Source organism: Ammospiza caudacuta, chromosome 2 (assembly GCF_027887145.1).
Source record: "Ammospiza caudacuta isolate bAmmCau1 chromosome 2, bAmmCau1.pri, whole genome shotgun sequence".
Lineage (NCBI taxonomy): Eukaryota > Metazoa > Chordata > Aves > Passeriformes > Passerellidae > Ammospiza > Ammospiza caudacuta.
In genome coordinates this window covers 113,706,361-113,725,607 of record NC_080594.1, presented here as the reverse complement: position 1 = coordinate 113,725,607, position 19,247 = coordinate 113,706,361, and the positions used below count along the sequence as shown (strand labels likewise).

The 19,247-nt window shown below is 43.2% G+C and overlaps 1 protein-coding gene across 3 annotated transcripts in view; it reads right to left on the bottom strand.

Annotated features, from left to right (window-relative positions):
- Positions 1-18,518, bottom strand: part of USP9X (ubiquitin specific peptidase 9 X-linked) — a 96,293-nt gene extending 77,775 nt beyond the window's left edge. For all 3 annotated transcript variants that reach the window (XR_009276029.1, XM_058825761.1, XM_058825762.1), the window contains exon 1: positions 18,312-18,518. The gene's annotated coding sequence lies outside the window, so the exon portion shown is untranslated. The remainder of the gene's footprint in view (positions 1-18,311) is intronic.
- Between the last annotated feature and the right edge of the window lie 729 nt (positions 18,519-19,247).

The following is a 19,247-nucleotide window of genomic DNA, read 5'->3' as shown; positions in this document are numbered from 1 at the left end:
TTTAAAAATTCTAGACTTCTACCCCATGCCTTTATTTCAACCAGAACGACTTTTCAACCAGAAACACCTCCCCCAAATCTGTAACACTGACCTAATTCAGTAGTTACAACATACAGACACCCCCACACATTTTCCATTTTCTTTCTTCCCTGTGCCTTGTATCTTTCAGGAAGGAGGAAATTATTTACATAATCAGAATAGAGAACTGGAGGTCACAGCACTTCACTCATTAACACTGACATGCAGTGAAAGTGAAATGCATTCAATGATTAATACAAAACCTGTCATTAAGCTACTATTCAGAAGAGCAAGAAGTGTCTAACTATCAACATTTAAAAATACCTGATAAGCAGCAGTCAGAAAATGTTATCTCAAATAGCAAATATTACAGAAAAAAACCCTTTAAGCTCCTTCTCCTCCTAAAGAAGTGAGTGTATATGAGACATAGTCAACTGCATCAGGTTCCAACAAAGTTCAAAGCAATAAATGTCTTAATGGTACAGTACAAGAGAGAATTTGAGTAACTGTGATGGTTACAAATGAAACTATTCTCACTGAAAACCACGTTACTTCAAATAAACTTTTTTGGTGATCATTCCATATAATACACCTGAAATTAAATCATTTGCAGCATAAGTTTTTGAAACACTGAGAACATTGATGTAAACATACAATTCTATTTGTCCTCAAATTCAGGTAACAAAATAAAGGGGAATTATCCTGAAATCTTCAGTTCTTTCAGGATTCTTTTCTTTTTAATTTCAAAACTTGGTGTTGGGGCTAAGCTCAGCTAAGATACAGCTACTTAACAGTATCCAACTTCCCCTTGTTCAAGGTGCTCCTACATGCAGCACTCACATGAGTTTAGGCAAGCAGTAAGAGCACAGAAAGTGAACTTCCAAACCTGAAGTCCAAGAAATTCTAATCAAAACAAACTCTATTCAAGCCAAGGCTGACAACAGGATTGGGCTCTGCACACCAAGGCAACAAAGCCAATATACTCAAAATGTATTAACTCATTTCACAGCATCACAGAATGGTTTGGGTTGGAAGGGACTGCAGTGATCACCCAGCTCCAACCCCCTGCCATGCACAGGACACCTTCCACTAGACCAGGCTGTTCCTTTGATCCAACCTGTCCTTCAATGCTTTCAAGGATGGGGCACCCACAACTCCTCTGGGCAACCTGCACCAGTGTTTCACTACAGGAAATAATTTCTTCCTAACATCTATTCTAAACCTACTCCCAGTATAAAGCCCTTCTCCCTGTCCTACCACTGCATGCCTGTCCTGTAAGTACCCTCCCCATACCAGGAGGGGCTCCATGGTCTCCCCAGAGCCTTCTCCAGGCTCAACACTCCCAAGCACGTCAGTGTGACTTCAGAGGAGAGACCCTTCCACATGGAGTAACTTCCAAAAGACTTAAATAAAAAGGAAAGCCTTTACATCAAAGGACTGTCTTGCTTCAAAGCAGTAATTGCTGAAGGCCAGGTGTTCAAAGGGAACTAGAGAGCAGCAGCAAGTGTCTTTCTCCAAAAGAGAAAGACACATTCATCTGCCAATAATTCCTGGGACATGCAACAGTCAGAGAGTGCACCCCTGGTTACTTACAGCACATGATGCTTTTTCACAAATAATGTATTGGAAGGACAGACCTTCAGATCACACACTTCATTCTGGCTACCAGATGGAAAAACACTTCCAGCTCCTGTTCTGAAGTGTTTAGCTCATGTGACAGTGAACAGAGACAAATCCAAATATACAGCACTCAGTCAATGCCTTAGACAAAACCCCCCCAAATGTTGAGCCAATGAACTGATTCCCCTCAGGGAGCTGTGGCCCTGCTGTCACACCACAGGTGCATGTCCCTGGCTGCTGCCACAGGCAAAGGGCTGAGCAAGACTGGGCCTCATCCTGTACAGCCACCCCTTCACTCAGGAGCTTTCCATGGCAGTCACACTGGTTCAACTGGTACCAAAACACATCCTCAAGGACATTCAGGGTCTCTCAGTGACAGAAGGAACAGGGACATAAATGTTCAGCCCCTAAAATTCTATTATTTAAACTACTGGTCTAAGCATTTCCCAGCAATGAAGAAATTACATTCTGATAAGTAGCTAAATAATATGGGGTTTTATGATAGGAGATGAAAATTTTAGTTGTGACAGTAAAATAACCCAGACTTTTCAAGAACAGAATCCAGTAAATATAAAAAGCACTGGAAAATGCACACACTGGCACATCAGAAAAGCAAACTTACTAAGTGACTTCTATCTAGTGAATGCAAAAATCGACCTTAAAATGCCTAAATTGTTTGAACCATGACTTTCACTTACTAAAAAGCCCTTTTCTTGAATTCCCAATGAACATGCAAAGAAGTGGGTAAGACTTCCTTCCACCTTAGTATTAATAGAATGAGCTACAATAGGAAATACCTTCAAAACTAAAACAACAAAAATATCAAAGAACTTCAGAATATAATTTGTTCCAGTCAGACCCAATTCACACTGTTATATTTTTTCCAATTATGCTACAGTTTATTTATGCACAAAACTGTCCTTCTGCAACCCAAAAAACGTGTTCTTGGCAACAGAGCCAATCAGGACTGAACTGATGCTTCAGGTCCAAATCAAACCCAGTCCTTCTCAGGCAGCCACAGAACAGTTCAGGCAAGGACAAGCAATACATTAGCAGTTGGTAATCTATCATCTATGGAGTAATTGTTATTGTATCCTTACATCTGTCACTACTTCAGGAGAATAGAATGTCTAAAGTTGCACTGAAGACTGATTAAATGGTCTTGGTCCCTTACTTCTGACTGTTAAAGCCACAGTTTGGTCCTGGATTCAGCCAATTCAAAAATGGATGTGACAGCTACACCTCTGCAAGCCATGGAGCAAAATTCATCATCAAAGGTCAATCACACTTGAGCAAAACCAGTCCCAGTGTTCTGGGAATGCATCTGGCATCCTCCCTTCTCACTTGCACAAAGAACACTTTTACTGAGTGTGTTACTCTTTATCATTTGTGCTTTAGGAGTTATGTTTAGAGATGGTTTCTCTGTATGTACATTATTCTTAATTGAAAGTGTATCTATAAATAGGTGCTAGTGGTATCAGCTGCTTTTCTTAGCTCTCTGTGCTAATTCAAGCAGTCAGGTGTTTTCCTGCAGCACAAGCTAAAAGACCTGCAAAACACACATTTTGTATTGGTTCTGTTCTTGAACTCCACAGCTTAAAAGCTCCTAGCTCTAAATAATGCCTTATTGTATTTATAATTTGGGGCTTCAGAACCAAGGAGGAGATGCCATGTCATGTGGAGGAAATGCTGCAAACTCTTCTCAGAAGCTGGAGGAAAAGGTAGGTTCTTCTGCTCTTCCTGATTTTGTCTGTGTGCCTGATTGGCAGTTCTGATTTTTTTGAAAGGACAGTGCCAGTTAAAAGTACAGTTTGTGTAGTTCTTGTCTGCTGATTTCTCAGTTCTTTTTCTTCTTTGATAAGCCCAAAAGTCAGAGAGAACAGAAACAGCAATCTTAAAAGGACATCTTTATTCCCTAACTGCAAGGGAGTAGACAAATAGTTGCAAAGCCCAGAACAGCCAGGCTACCTTGGCAGTGCATGGTCTCTCATGTTCTGTAATGGGCTCAGATATTTGATTCATCCCACTGCACTCTCATCTCACTGGAGCAGCAAATTGGTGTGGAGGGAGAACTTCTTGGCTACTCTTTTTTTTTCCTAGATGTAAAAGGCTGTAATTCACAAGTTTCCTATCAGTTCTGTGACCAAAATTATGTTTATATTTAAAAAACAGAGCTAAGGTTCATTCTTGCTACAAACATACAATTGTGGTGTTCACAGGCAGTTGCTTTTGTAAAATAACTGTGTTTTTTGTCACATTCACCAATATATACAATGTTTTCTGTATGTGCTTTGTTGGGGTAAATGACCTGACACTTGGCTGTGTTAGTGCACATTTTATTAGCAGATAACTCACATTACTCTGTGATGTGCTCTCACTGTTTGTCACCCCATTCCTGTGGGTGCCATGTGCAATATTCATTAGTAATTTTATAGTTTTATCTATGTAATTGGTAATATATTAACAGTATGAAATTGTGAATTGCTAGGTGAAGGGTTTGACTAGGAATGTGTTCCTGTTTGTTAAAATCATGTTAATAATTCTGGTTTCACACAGTAAAGGTTGATTTTTTTAAACTATTTTTTCCTGTAAATTTAATCAGACAAGTGTGCTACAATTCAGCACAGAAATTCAGGTAGTCTCTCAAGTCTTTTGATTCTCCTCCTCTACTCTGCTGTGGTGAGACCCCACTTGGGAGTTCTGTGTACAGTTCTGGTGTCCCCAGTACAAGGACATGGAACTGCTGGAGCAAGTCCAGAGGAGGCCACAAGGTAAAAGCAGAGGAGCATCTCCCTAACAAAGGCTGAGAAAGTTGGGCTGGAGAAGAGAAGGTTGAGTGGAGCCCTCACAGCAACTTCTCAATATCTGAAGGGGGTTCTACAGGGAAACTGGAGAGCAACTCTTCATCAGGAATGGCAGTGACAGGAAAAGGAGTAATGGGCACAAACTGAATGGGAAATTTAGGTTAAATATTAGGAGGAAATGTTTCAGTTTGAGGATGTGGGACACTGGAGCACACTGCCCATGGAGGTTGTGGATGCCCAACTCTGGCAATGCTCAAGGCTCCTTTCTCCTTTCATCATCAAATGCCTGGACCTTTAACTTGCTAAAAACATTGGGGTTTGTATCAAATATTGTGAGAGTAGTGGTGAAGCCACTCACTGATAGTAATTCAACTTGCAATTTATGCAGGAAGGTTTTGCTGTTATTTTAGGTTGCATTAGATTCTAGAATGTCTCTCTAAGCCAGGTCCTACTGTTAAGTAGAGAACATGGGTCCTGTAAATTCCAAAAGACATCCACAGAATATCTCACTTCTTTTTATGAGTGGGGCACAAACCCTTCATAATTGTTAAGAACTTTTGTACCCTAGCTCTAGCAGAAGATAAACAGAGGATAAACCTCTGAAACTTCCTTGGATGTTGTTTCCTTCTTTTGCTGCAGGGCTCACAAAGAAAGCTCAGATTTTTTTTTTAAACACAATTTCGTAGGCAGGATTGATGAAGGTATTTACTTCCTCCTTCTATCACAGGAATATTTAAGAATAGAATTCTTTTGTTCATTTGGACCTCCAATGATCATCCAGTCCAACTGCCTCAGGATTACAGACAATACTAACCGCAGACAAAAACCTAAAAAAGCTAATTAGAAAAGCTTAAATCAAACACTCTTTTTGAGGTACTAGAGCCATTTAATACTGTTCACAACTCTAATTCTTCCTATGAAACAGAGTAAAAAACAAAATAACTCTTCAACATTCCATGCTTGGAAGACTGTGCCAAACCACACCAAGGTCCAAATCCTCACTCATGTTCAGTGCCATCCCTGGCCTTGGTTTCCTCCTCAGATACATAAACACATTGTGGATTCTGTAATTTCTGATGAGATTCATGCATTTTATGAGGCCACTGGTAAGTGCTGAACAGCTTTTGCTACCTTCATTCTTTCTCAAGTATCTGCAGGGAAGGATAATGGCATTGCAGATTTGCCCCACTTGCAGCTTTAAAACATGGCCTTATTTATAGTATATATACTGCACTCAAGGCTTTGCAAAACTCAGGGTATAAATATTTGAAATCTTGGCTGAAGTCACTCAGCCAGTAAATTAGGGATATTACTACAATGTTGTTGTTACATGTTACCTGTGCACTGTTTCTCAAACCCTGCTTATGCCCAGCTCCTGATGTGTCACTGTGGTGTGCAGCACCCAATGCCAACACTGCAACTGGACTGCAAAGATTCTGGGAGAAAAGTGGAGTTTAAAACTGTCTGTAAAATTAAAGCTCAGCCCTTCTGCCTCACTTCATGTTCCCTATGGAAAACTTAATGGCTTCTCTAAACTATGTTAAACACTGTACTAAAGAAAATCAATTAATTGTAGCAGTCTTTACATCTAATATTCTGTGACAGTATCAACACATTATGGAAATTTTCACACAATGTATAAAACCAACACAACTTACTGCTTGGTTAATTGTAAATAATTAAAGCATGATACAACACCTAACACAGGTATTAAGCTGGAAGCAGATTACATTCTTGAATCCTAACAACTTTGTGAAATACCTGGGAATTTTTAAATGCTTTAAATTGAAATATCTAAGCATTCCTGTTACTGTACTAGCAATAATTTCACTTTTTTTTTAAACTCTACTTTTTACGTAATGTTTAATCAGCACAAAGTAAGCACAAGAACCCAAACTCTACCATCATTGTCAAGTGTAATTCAAATACCTCCAATACAGAAGAAAGTGACACCAGCATTAAAATTTGTGTTTCAATAAGTTCCTTCACAACTATTTAACAAACTCAGCCAAACTTCCAACTAGTTCCAACGTACCAACTGCCTGCTCAGCCTGGTGGTTTTTGTGCTGCTCCATGCCAGATAATGCAAGTAAACATTTTGACATTTTCTGCTGCCTTACAACCATCTCAGTCAGAAGATACTTAGCCTGAAAAATCAACCTTGCACAAGCTCCCTAGAGGTGTTACAAGATGATAGCTCATGTCTTTTAATATTGCCTGTCTTAAACGTGCTCCATTCCAACCCAACTCATACAAGCCCATCTTCCCAGGCAGGCTGAATGCTCCAGAAACCCCTGAAAATGCTCCAGAAACCCCTGAAAATGCTCCAGAACCCCCTGAAAATGCTCCAGAACCCCCTGAAAACTATCGGCCTGCTCCAGAGAACTTGTGTAACAACTCCCCTTTAAAATCTTGGCCCCTCTATAGGGAAGTAAGAAGTGGCAACAGAACAGCAGTTTTGTCTTCTGTCTTCATGTTCCTTCTGCCAACACAAAAGGCTGCAGTTTGATATAAATGCAAAAAGATACATAGCAGAGGAGGTTGGAAAGGAACAAGAAGCCCCTAGAAAGTACACTAAGAACAAAGCAGGGCTGGAATAGGAGAATTATTTCCACTATGTTCACTCCCCCCCACAGAATGAAGAAGTGACACCCCTGTCCCAGAAACACAGTATTCCTGTATCCATAAAGCCTATTAAAAAGCATGTCATAACCCTCTTTATAGAGAAATGCAGGAGAAAACAATCATCCTAAGGGCTGAGGATGGGTTTAAGAATTCTGTTGCAGCTATCTGAAAACCAGAAAGTCATTCATAAAAACCACAGCCCACCACACACAAAATAAAAGAATCCACAACACACACTGCTGCTGTTCTCCCTGCACTGAAATAATCCCATAAACTGCCAATCCCATAAACGCCCTGGCTAACGAGCCCTCATTCCATCACAAACCAGCCTACAAAGCTGCCATTTCTGAGCTGAGCCTACCAACAGGCCAGGAGAGACAAGAGGAGCACAGGACCTGCTCTCCTCAGGGACAGTGCTTAAACCAGCACCACGTGAGGGTGACACAACTCCAGTAAGGTGGCTTTGCTACCACAGTGTGTGCATGGATCTGTTCTGCTTCTGCCACTGGAATCTCAGTGGGCAACAGCAACCTCATCCCCCAGGACAAGCACTGTATCCTGATTTTAGAAAATAAGTCTCATTGTATTTGTGCATGTGGACAAGCCTTCAGCCAGGGTAAAGCCTCCCAGTCCATCTGAAATCAGGGAAGTCTCCAGTGTGACAAGAAGGGAAGGAGGGAAATCCTGCTGGCTTCCATCCTAACCACTTTTTCACCCCTTGCATCACCACATCACCAGCCAGATCAAGAAGCCAAGCTCTCTGAAAGGTAACTGGAGGACAGGAATAAAATCATTTTAGTTTTCAGCTGCATCATAAGCCATATGAACACTAACAATGGCAGGAGAAGCAGGAAGAACACATAACCATGAATAGAACCAACCCTTTCAGCATCACTGCAAAGCTCTCATGAAATTACACCCCAGAAGAGAAGGGAAAGGGAAGGAAACAGAACACAGTCAATTAGAATTAGCACATATGCAACTAATATATAATCAAGGTTCATGTACATTATAGCACAAATGAACCTTTACAACACAGAAAAGTCATAAAGAGCAAAATTCTTCACACAATGGATCTCACAGGAAAATGCACACAGAGAAAGCTGTTTAGCAGATGATAAATGCCAGGAATGTCAGTCCACCAACAGCACAAGTTCAGTCATGAAAGAAATATTAAGCAGCCACAGCAAATAATGCCAAGTGCAAGAAGTCTGAGAAGGTGAAGGCAACAAACTGTCCTGGAAATTATGATAAAGCCAGTGGAACACTCAGCAGACCACAGTGAGTCAGGAAAATTATTTGGCAGTAATACTTTGAATATTCTCACTACAAGCAGACAACTTAATGACAAAGCCACAGCAGGTAACACAGAAGTTGTAAAACGCAGAAGGTGGCAAAAATTTTACTTCTGATGACAACAAAAAAAAAAAAAGCCAGAGCTATGAAACTGTAAGCAAAACCCTACAATTCAAACACTACCTGGAAATCAGGTAAAAAACAAAATGGAACTAGAGATGACAGAGCATGGGTAGCTGAGCACAACAGCCACATCCACTGTGACAGTCAACATCTTAGGACTTTTTCACAAGTTTTCATTTAACAAAATTGCATGAGAGACAGACACAACATGTTCTCTGTATTTGTCAAAGGCTGAATTTGTCATTTTTCTCCTACCTAATTGGAATTTTCAGAGTAATCTGGTTTCCACTGTAATTTCATTTCCATTGAACTAAGTCTCCTGGGTAAACAGTAATCAACTGAGGCACCAGGAAGAAAAATTGTCTGTACCTTATTTGTCACAGAAGTTTAATGATGTTTTATAAGGAAAGAAACAGAACTTCAGAAATGAAAGGGAAATCTCTGGCTTATAAGGCAGCTATATAGAAATCCCCAAAGTTAAATCTATGTCTTGTTCAAAAACATTGTTGGAGAACACACGGTCTTTTTCAGATTCACCTTTTCATCTTCCCCTCATTTTTCTTGATATTGAGAGAAAGAGAAAACTGAGAAAGAGTGAGGAGGCACAGCAGAAACTTAAGCCCAAAAAACTGTGTAACTGCTGAATAGCTAACAAAAATCCACTGAAAAGCTATGGCAGGAGGTAGGTTTGAAGTTCACAGCCTCTGAATCTCAGCTCTTCATTAGTAACACAAAGACAACACAAGCTCTCTGATTAATGATTGGGTAACACACAGGAGGAGAATGGAAAGAACCCAAAGAACCTATCAAGCTTATCAAGCTTCCTTATTAACAGAGAAATAATTCTACTCAGTGTTCAGACTGATGTCACACATGCATTTACAGAGAGAATTCCACAGATAAAATACTGAATGAAATCCAATTCCATCTGACTGAATGAGTCCATCCAACAGGAGGAAGAGCTCCTAATTAGGGGTGTGAGGCAAACACCAGTTTAATGACAAGCCTCATTCCCCTATTTCCCCATTTTCCATTTGATATAAACTTAGAGGAACCTGAAGCTCAAGACCAAGCACAAGCTCCTACATATGGGTCAGAGCAATCCCAAACACAAGTACAGGCCAGGTAAAGGATGGAATGGGAGCAGCTTTGAGGAGAAGAACTTGGGGGTGCTGGGGGACAGGAAGCTCAACACAACCCAGGCAATGTGCACCCACAGCCCAGAAAGGGAAACGTGCCCTGGGCTGCACTCAGAGCTGTGTGGGCAGCAGGGAGAAGGAGGGGATTCTGTTCCCTGCTCTGCTCTGGGGACATCCCACACCCATGCTGTGTCCAGCGCTGGGGTCCCCAGCACAAGACAGACAAGGACCTGCTGGAGCGGGTCCAGAGGAGATCAGGAGAAGGACCAGAGGGCCAGAGCAGCTCTGCCAAAAAGACAGGCTGAGAGAGCTGGGGCTGCTCAGCCTGGAGAAGGCTCTGGGGAGGCATTAAAGCACTTTCCAGCACATACAGGGGACTTCTGACCAGGGCAGGTAGAGACAGGACAAGGGGGATGGCTTTAAGCTGGAAGGGGTGGGTTTAGATGAGGGGCCAGGAACAAAACCTTTACTCTGAAGGTGGTGAAGAACTCCAACAGGTTGCCCAGAGTTGTGGATGTCACATTGCTGGAAGTGTTCAAGGCCAGGCTGGATCCCAGGATCCATTTGCCATCCCCCTAAATGGTTCTTAAATGATTATAAAATGCTTATATAGACCATGATTCATAATTTTTTCCCAAGGCTCATTGCATCATTTGTTTTTCACCACACACAATTTTAAAGTAGCTTCACTAAGCCATCTGACAATTACCTAAAAAATGAATAATGGACACATTTTAAAAAATAAGCTTTTAGTTCTGTAGAGAAAATCACTGAAATACAAACCCCATGTCCTGATGAAATAATATGAAGAAAACAAACTTTTCACTTCCATTTATCAAGAATCTGTACAAGAACAAGGCCCCTAAAACATCAACCTCATATTTACAACTGCACCAAGGCAAAGAAAAACTCAACTGATTATATGCACCCTGTGACAAGCTGTGTGTAATGCAGACACTTTCTCATTCACAGCTGGAAAGTGTCTCCAAAGTACACCCCTAGCATCACCAATTCTGGGAAACAGAACATCAGCTGTTCAGTAGAGACAAGACAACTCTCCTTGAAAGCAGATTACTGACACCTGACCAACCAGGCAGGTAGGAGCAAACTACAAAGATTTTAATAATAATTTCTAATTAAGAGAAAATCATCACAAAACCCATGAAAATAGCTTAAGAGAAAACAAACACTTTGGCAGCCTATGTGAGAAGCAAAGTTTTGTTATACCTACAGAAATGTATCCCCAAAATAACTTCTTCACAATTCTTATCAAAGAAAAAATCATTGCAAGTGAACTGTTTAAATGTCAACATGGTTGTTCAGGCTTCTCCCCCCACTTCATCTCTGGAAGGAAGTTCTAGACAAGAACTTCAATTGATGAAACAATAGAGAAACTGATTATGTCAAATATATGGAATAAAGAATTCTAGTGGACAACTGCAATTTAGAACTTAAGTGACATCAATGATAAACTCACATTTAAAGCAAATTTGCTGTTAAACTGAAAGTAGAACCACAGGGTTAGTCTTCATTTTAAGTGTGAACTACGACTTATTTACTGTATTTTCACACCCACAAAGAACTGCAGCGACTCATCAACACTGCCAAGCCCTCAAAGTGTGTTTCAGGTGTGGCACAGTGGAAGCACATCCTTGAGAGCACAGAGAGAGTTTGATCTCCTGCTCTCAACTGCTGAGTTACTCACTGCTGGCCTACACGAGCCCATAACCTGCACAAATCTCAGCTCCAGGGTGACACTTGTACCTGGGGAAAGGTGACACAAACAGAGCACTGAGTGCTGCTACAATTTCATGCTCAAAGATGATCTTCTCAAGTACCATCTAAGGATCAACCAACACAGTGCAGTGGAACCTTCAAATTAAACCCTTATATTGGCTCTCACCTGCCAACAATGAAACCAAACCAGCCACTGTCCTCCTCCAGCTGCCTCCAGGCAACACATCCCGAGTTCTACTGCTCCCAAATATTCACAGCATTCTCAGGAAAGTGACAGAAGATAACAGGAACATTCATGACAGGATGAACTACCAAACCCTTCTTCATCTAGTCAAAACTCTCAGAATGGTGCAGGTAAGTGGAAAATTCCAGCCATACACCTGCTAACCAGAGCTGGGACTGACTGGGGTTCTTTCATTACACACTGGCTCACAGCAAGGCTTCACTCCCACTGAACTCACTGAACATCACTCAACTGATGGCTGCTGCAGCCATTCAAACAAACAACAACAAAAAACAACCTCAGTTTTGCAATCCTATACATGGAAGAAAAAAAAAGCTTCCCAAATGGCACAAAGGGAATTCATGTTCTCAGCTGCATCTTCACCAGACATGTGACAAACTGTCAGCCACAGAACCTTCCTGAACTGCTACAAGAACACACACTGTAAGAATTTTCAGGCTGTGTTTCTGCCTAATTACCAAAACTATCACAAAGACATCCTGACACAGCAAGAGAACTGAAAAGCACTTCAGAAATGTGACATTACCACCTCACCTAAGAAAAACATCAGTACATCATCCCAGAAGCAGTCCCATGGCATGAGTGTCTGCACATGTGTGTCTGTATATACACACACAGCACTAGGAGTATTCCAGGGACAGCACCTGGGATTTTAAGGCCCCACTGTGGTTAATAAAACACTGCCTGAAAGACAGGACAACACACATGGAGAGCTGTGCAAAACTGGAACCTGAAACTGCACAACCTGCCACCTGAGTTAGATCTTCAACCTCCAGAGGATTTATGTCACAATTTATGATTTAAAAAAAGGAAATCCTCACAGCTAAAGGATTCAGGAAAACACATTAAAAGAAAACATCAGAAATTATCAAACAATTAATATCTATTTCTAAATCAGAAATTCACAAAGTCTAAAATACAGGTTAAACTACAGCTTAATGCTTTGGTTTATCAGAATTTCAGCACTACATCAACATACTTACTTATAAATTAAGTTAAACAGATACATCTTTCTTATTTAACTTTCAAAATCATGAACTTGTCCTGTTGAAATGTACTAAAAAACACACTGAAGTACTTGATTGCTAAAACAACAGAAAAACATAAACCATAAACAACTCAAGGCTAATTTACCAAGAACATTTTGACAACAATGTTCATTCCTGTCTTATATTTAAAATGAGACTTTTTTCACCCCACTGCCAAATGTATCTCTGGACAAGAGAACTGAAGTTCCACCCAGAGCCAGCACAGGCCTGTCCCCACCGTCCCACAGCACAGTGGCAGTGAGGACACCCCCTCCAACCAAAGGAGCCTCTCTGGTAGCAGAGCGATCAGACCTGACACACATCACTGCTGACGTTTCTTACTGAACACATTTCTAAACAATCTTTTTTTCCTTCTCTCACCATTTCATGTTGCTACAGCTAAGACAAACCAAACCTTTTCCTCTTCCCGCACCCAGTCCCACTGAAGCTGGAGAAAAGGTTAAGCAGCAAGTACATGACTTAAGGACTGAACCCTATGGAATTTGGAATGTGCATTTTTCTGTCATTCCATGTGCCATTCGACTGCTGCAAAACACTGCTACTTGTCTTAAAGGCTCTTCCAGGGACAATTTTCTATTACTTGAGTTTTGGGTATTTTACATGAAAGCTTAATGAAAAGACAGCCCTGAAATTCCCTCCACGTACTTTTCATTACTTTGAAGCAGTCACTTGAACACTTGTGTTAAAGAAGTCTTTTGCAATTTGTAACAGAGAGGATATGAGGAAACTCGGGCAACAAGGATGTCTTGCGTTCCACACAGTCCTGAATCCCAGCTTAAAAACAGAATTTCGAAAAAAAGCACATCTCTAAGGAATGATGCAATGTGGAATTCCCCTCCTCTGAGTAAATCCACAGCTGAATGCTAACAACCTAACAGGAGGATTTGCTGAAATGTCCATGCAAAGATCCAAATGCAAGAAAATCACATTTTTCTCTTAGCAGTTACACGTGTAATGAAAACAAAGTCACCAAACAGGGTTACATAGTGGTTTTGTAAGCAGATCCAGGATGCTACAAATACAAGCTTCCCACAGTAACACTCCTGATAGTTACCCAGAACTTCCAAAGCATCTTCAATCTGACTTCATGAAAATGGTTGATAATACCAGCATTCAAAATTTACCTAGACCTTAAATCTACATCCCATGGATCCCTTTCAGAGCTGTACTGACACAAAGTCAACCAAAAGCAAGTAATCATTCTCACAGTCAAGAGTAATTAATTCTTTAAGAAAATCATATTTCAACAATGTTTTTTTAAAAAGCAAGCTTGGGAACATACCTATATCCCAGTGGGTTTCATTTCAAGCATTATAATTTCTATTTGAAAAAGTGTCAACCCAAAAGCCTTAATAACAAGCAGACTGAATTCAACTCTCCAATAAAATGAGTAACTAATGGCTTCTTATAAAACAAAGCAAATACTAGAAAATTCACAACACAAAATGCAGAAGAAACCAGTTGTGCTGTTGAGTTCCCTCAAGGAAAAAAAAAAAAAAAAAAAACAAAAGAGAAGCAAAAAGTTTAATACCAAGTCACAAGTGGCTACTTTAAGACCTTCCTTCCTTTCCTCCTACCCTGTGCAGTGAGGACAGTCATTAACAGCTCTCCTGTAATGTCACAACAGCCCATTTTAAATCACCAACCCAGATCTGGAGAACACATTCAATGCACCAGTGGGCTCGGGGGGGCCCTGCCATGTATCAGAAAGGCAGCAGTGACATTTTGAGGGTGCAAGGCAGTGACAGAACATTTTTCTGCCCTGTCTACTGAAGACTCTAAACAAAATATCTAAATCCCCAAGTGCAGAGGACACCTCTGCACATTCCCAAGTCATGTTTTAGCCCTAAGCATAAGAGAACTAGCCAATACAACATAACTGTCTAAAAAGGAAACTCATAATGAATTACAACCTTCATAATTAGTGTGACAACTTTCAGATGTTCCTACATTACTAAGAGAACAATAAACTCGATTTAAGACATGGAAAAAGTAATTGTGTTTTTCTAACACAGAATCAGAAGTAGCTCCAACTTCCCAGACAGAAAACTTCAAGTCTCACTGCAAGTATGTGCTAACAGGAGACCTCCTTGGGCCGTGCTCTGCAGAATCAGAACAAGGCTCAGTTATGTTAAAGAATAAAGGTAATGCTGTGTATTCACAGATAACCAGTGAGATGTGAGACAAGTCCACAGCAACAGCACACAGTGCTGCCAGCTGTGCAAAACACAAGGACTGCAATGAAACACAGACACTACCAAGCTGTGCTCCCAAAACACACCCTGAAGTCCAGCTTCAAACTTGGAATTCTGATTTAAAACATGGGTGATGTGGACAATAAAACCGGGTGCACTATGCAGAGGGTGAAGAGAAGACACATCCAAGTAAAGAAAACTTAAGATATCTGCACAAGAGAATCCACATCCAGACTACTGTTAATGCTCACACCCAGCAAACACCTGCACACAAAAGCCTTCACATTTACAACTTTTCAAATGAACAGAAAATCCTGCAAAGTTTCTTTCTCTGCAAGTGCTGGAAAAGCAAGGCTCCTGTGATTACAAGAGAAAGAATTAAACTTAGTACTATAGTTTCAAAGGTTTTGCAGAGTTTGGATTGTCCTTAAAAATATAAAATTCTGCTTTAAGTTAAAAACAGTAAGGGACACCTTTGATTCATTCATCCATTTACTTCACAAATGAGCCTGTCTTGATCTGGATGTTTTCAAAATATACCTATTTTTGATCTCTTAGAATAGATAAAACTGTATTTCTTTTTTAAAAAGTGAGTAAATACATACACACACACACATATATTTATATACACATATAAATTTATGAGTATATAAATATATATGCACATAAATTATATATATTATATATATGTATATATATATTTACATACACACACACACATATATATATTTATATACACATATATCTCTACACTCAGAGTACTGCCTAACACCAAAGTACTTTCCATTCAAATATCTGAACTAAGTTCTGAACTTGGCTAAACCATAGCAGGAAGGGCAGAATTACTTTCCATGGAATTTAATATATTTTCAATACACACCTGACAGAAACAGAACTTCAAAGCCATTTAAAAATAAATTGTTCAAACTAATAAATAAATGAATTCCTATCCATTCTTACCCAGGGCTGTATTCATACTGGAAGGTCCTAAATTAATTTTAATTTCAAATGTAAGATGTCTTGGAACAAAGGTACCTTTATTTTCTCAGAAGTCTCTTTAATTTTGCAAAATAGACAGTAATAACTATTTTAGTTTATTTTGAGTCTCTCATCTATGAATTTCAGCACATTAATAAAATGCAGAAACCTAAAAGTGTGCCTTTAGTACACAGAGTAGTTGCACAGGTCTGAGCACAAAGGCACCACAATGTGGGGGAAAAAATGTTTATGTAAGGGTGACAGTGTTCCACAGAGAGGGAAAACAGTTTTGCTACCACCATCTTTATTGATTACCACCTCCAGATGTGTCTTCCTGTCAATTCCATGGGCAGAGAAATTACCACAAAGGCAAATTCTGCAAGACATGAAGCAGCAGCCAGGCAAGATTCAGACAGAAGCTTCCCAAAAGAAACTCCCTGAAGAAAACTACACAAAAGGAAAGTACAAGACCCTCTGGAGAGGGAAAAGTTACTGTGATACAATCTTACATTTATTTCTGGTTAACTCCCTCCCCATAAACATGCTGATAATTTGAGTTTCTTCCACTGCAGCTTTATGATTATGTTTTTGGGTTTTGTACACAGCTATCATTAAGCATCACTGTTGTCTGGTGGATTGCAACAGAATAATCAATGCATGTATTCTGTACGCCTCCCTGAAATTCTTGGTATCACTACTGTAGTCTGTTGGTTCGAAGAATAAACATTACTTCAACTCCAAGAATCAAAAGCATTGTTTGAGAAAACAAAACAAAACAAAAAAGCCCAAACAAACAAACCAACTCCCTCATGTATGACTTGGGTTTTGCTGAAATAAATATGCAACTTGATCAGCAACACTTTTGGTGGGGAGGCCTGACAATTTCTCAAGTAAAATATGAAAAAAGAAAATTCCCAAGTACAATATGAATAATAAAGTTAGCTGCCTACAGCTCTCAGCCACCCCTAACCCCTTCTTACTAGGGACACAGTTTCTATTCCATAATCAATAAAGGTAAATCCCCCAAACACCATCAATAGCCCCTTCCTAAATGTAACAATTTTACCAGCCATTTGTCAGGCCCCGGAGAAGCTGCCAAAAACCCCAGGTTACGTGATCTGTCACAGCAAGTGTTGCCACTGTATACTGAAGAATGCATAACAGTATCTCAATTCAACAACTTTTTAAAAAAATACAGGCCCCAGTTCTGCAAGTAGGTCAGCAAAAGCAGGCCTGGTGCTGGCTCTGAGCCCGCGACTTCAGAGGGTCTCTGGGCTGATACAAACGCCCAGTGATATGAACACAGCTGCAAAACTGCGAATATAAACCCAGTTGTACAGATAACATGAAAACAGCTGAGACAGACACAATATGTCTGCAGCCAGCCTGGGAGTCCTTTGAACATTTAATTAGAACAATTCTTTTCTGAAAGGTTCTTTTTTTCCTGTACAGCTGCGAGCTACTACAAATCTTCAAAATACCTAACTGGACTTCTGAAGGAGCAAGCTGGAAATTAAATATGGCATCTTAAAAACTATCACAACATTTTTGGATACCTCTACAAGAAAAAAAAAAAATCACTCAAGAGCAAAATAAGTAATTTTCAAAAGCTATTCCCACTGTATACAAACAAAGCTGCACAAAGTGGGACGGCACATGTTAAGACAGTGGTAACTAACACACAAAAACCCCAACAACCCATCCAACTGGTGAAATCCCGTTTTCTCGAGGACAATAACACTGAGTATCTGCGGCCAAACTACACGCAACTACCTCTGCCGTACACGTCGGGCAAGGGAAGAGGGCTGTCCTGCCTAAAATAAATCGCTACAGACAAGCCCTAAGACACAACTCCGAGGAGAAGCGGCGCGGTGAACTGCAGGAATTAGACGAAAAAGCCACGAACGCTTTTCGTACATGGAAGCCGGGGCGCTGGAAGCCGAGGCCAGAGGAGTGGCCTACGTGTTAACAGTGTTTACAGCGGGCGTGAACGAGCTGCTGCTGCTGGATTTCATTGAGACCGTCGGGAAAGCGCCTCGGCAGGGCCTGATTTCCAGGCGTCGCCCGGGCCTACGCGGCCCCAATCACTCCACCTCAGTAATGGCGTTCGGGGCGAAGGGAAGCGAGAGCCAGGGGAGGCGATGCCGGTGCAGCGCTGCGGGGACGCACCGGGCCCTGCACACCGGGGGGGCCCGGCCACGGGGGCCCCGGAGAGGCGGCCAAAGCCCCCCGAGGGCGCCGGGCGCTCCCCCCCGCCGGCAGCCGGGGATGAGGAGCCGTCAGCCATTTTCCCTCGCCCTCCAAAACACGGCGGTGCGGGGCCGACACGCCGGGGCTCCGAGGGAGGCGCTGCCGCCGCCTCACGCCCCGCGGGTCCCGGGGAGCTCCGTGCTCGCCCCCAGCCGCGCCCCGGCCCGCGGAGCCCCATCCCCGGGGAGCACAAACAGCGGCCCGGCCCCGCCCGGGCACCGCTCCGCACTCACCCCCGCACCGCTTCCCCTCGTCCCGCGGCGGCTGCTGCGGCGGCCCGGAGCCCTCCTGGGCGCTGCCTCATGCCCGGCGGCCGGCGGGGCACGGTCTCATGCCAGGCCGCGGCTCTGAGGGGGCGGCTCCGTTCCCCCGGCTCCCACTCGGCTGCGCTGCGGCGGGAAGCGGGAGGGCAAATCCGGCGCCGCTGCCCGCGCTCCGGGTGCCGGCCCTGAGCGCTTCTCTCTCTCTGGGGCGTTTTTCCTGCGTCACCAGCTGCTGCCCGGCGGCGGCGGCGGCGGCCCTGCCTGGGCTCGGGCTGGGGCTGGGCCGGGGCCTGCGCGCTCCGCTCCGCCCCGTCCGGGCACCGGGCGCACGCGGGGGGGGTGGGCGGACGCGCGCCCGGGGCTCGGCCGGGCGGGGGTGGCGGGGCCGGGCCGGGCGGCGGGAGCTCCTCGCTCAGGGCTCGGCGGTGCGGGGGTGGCAGCGCGGAGGGAGGCGGCAGTGGCGGCGGCTCCTCGCGCTCCCGGCGGCGGCGGCGCAGCCGCGTCTGGCGGGGCCCCGTGGGCAAGATGGCGGCGCCGGCAGCGCCTTCCGCACCCGGCCCAGCGCGGCGGCGGTTCGGCCACCCGAGCGCGGCAGTGACGCGCCGCCCGTGTGCCCGCCCGGGGCCGCCGGTCCCGGCCGCCCCCCCCCCCCCCCCCCCCCCGGTGTGTCGGTGTGCGGGGCGGTGGCGGCGGTGAGGGAAGGACGAGGGCTGCGGGACACACACAAACACACACACGCACGCACGCACGGCCAGCGGCGCGCGGGCGCGCGCGGGGCCTGCTTGGCGTCGGTTGGGCGCGCGCGCGCTCTCCATTGTGGCCCGCGCCGCCGGGCGCGCGCCGGGGCCCGGATGGTGACGTCAGGGCGGTGACGATGGTGACGTCAGCGCGGCCGCCTCCCGCCGC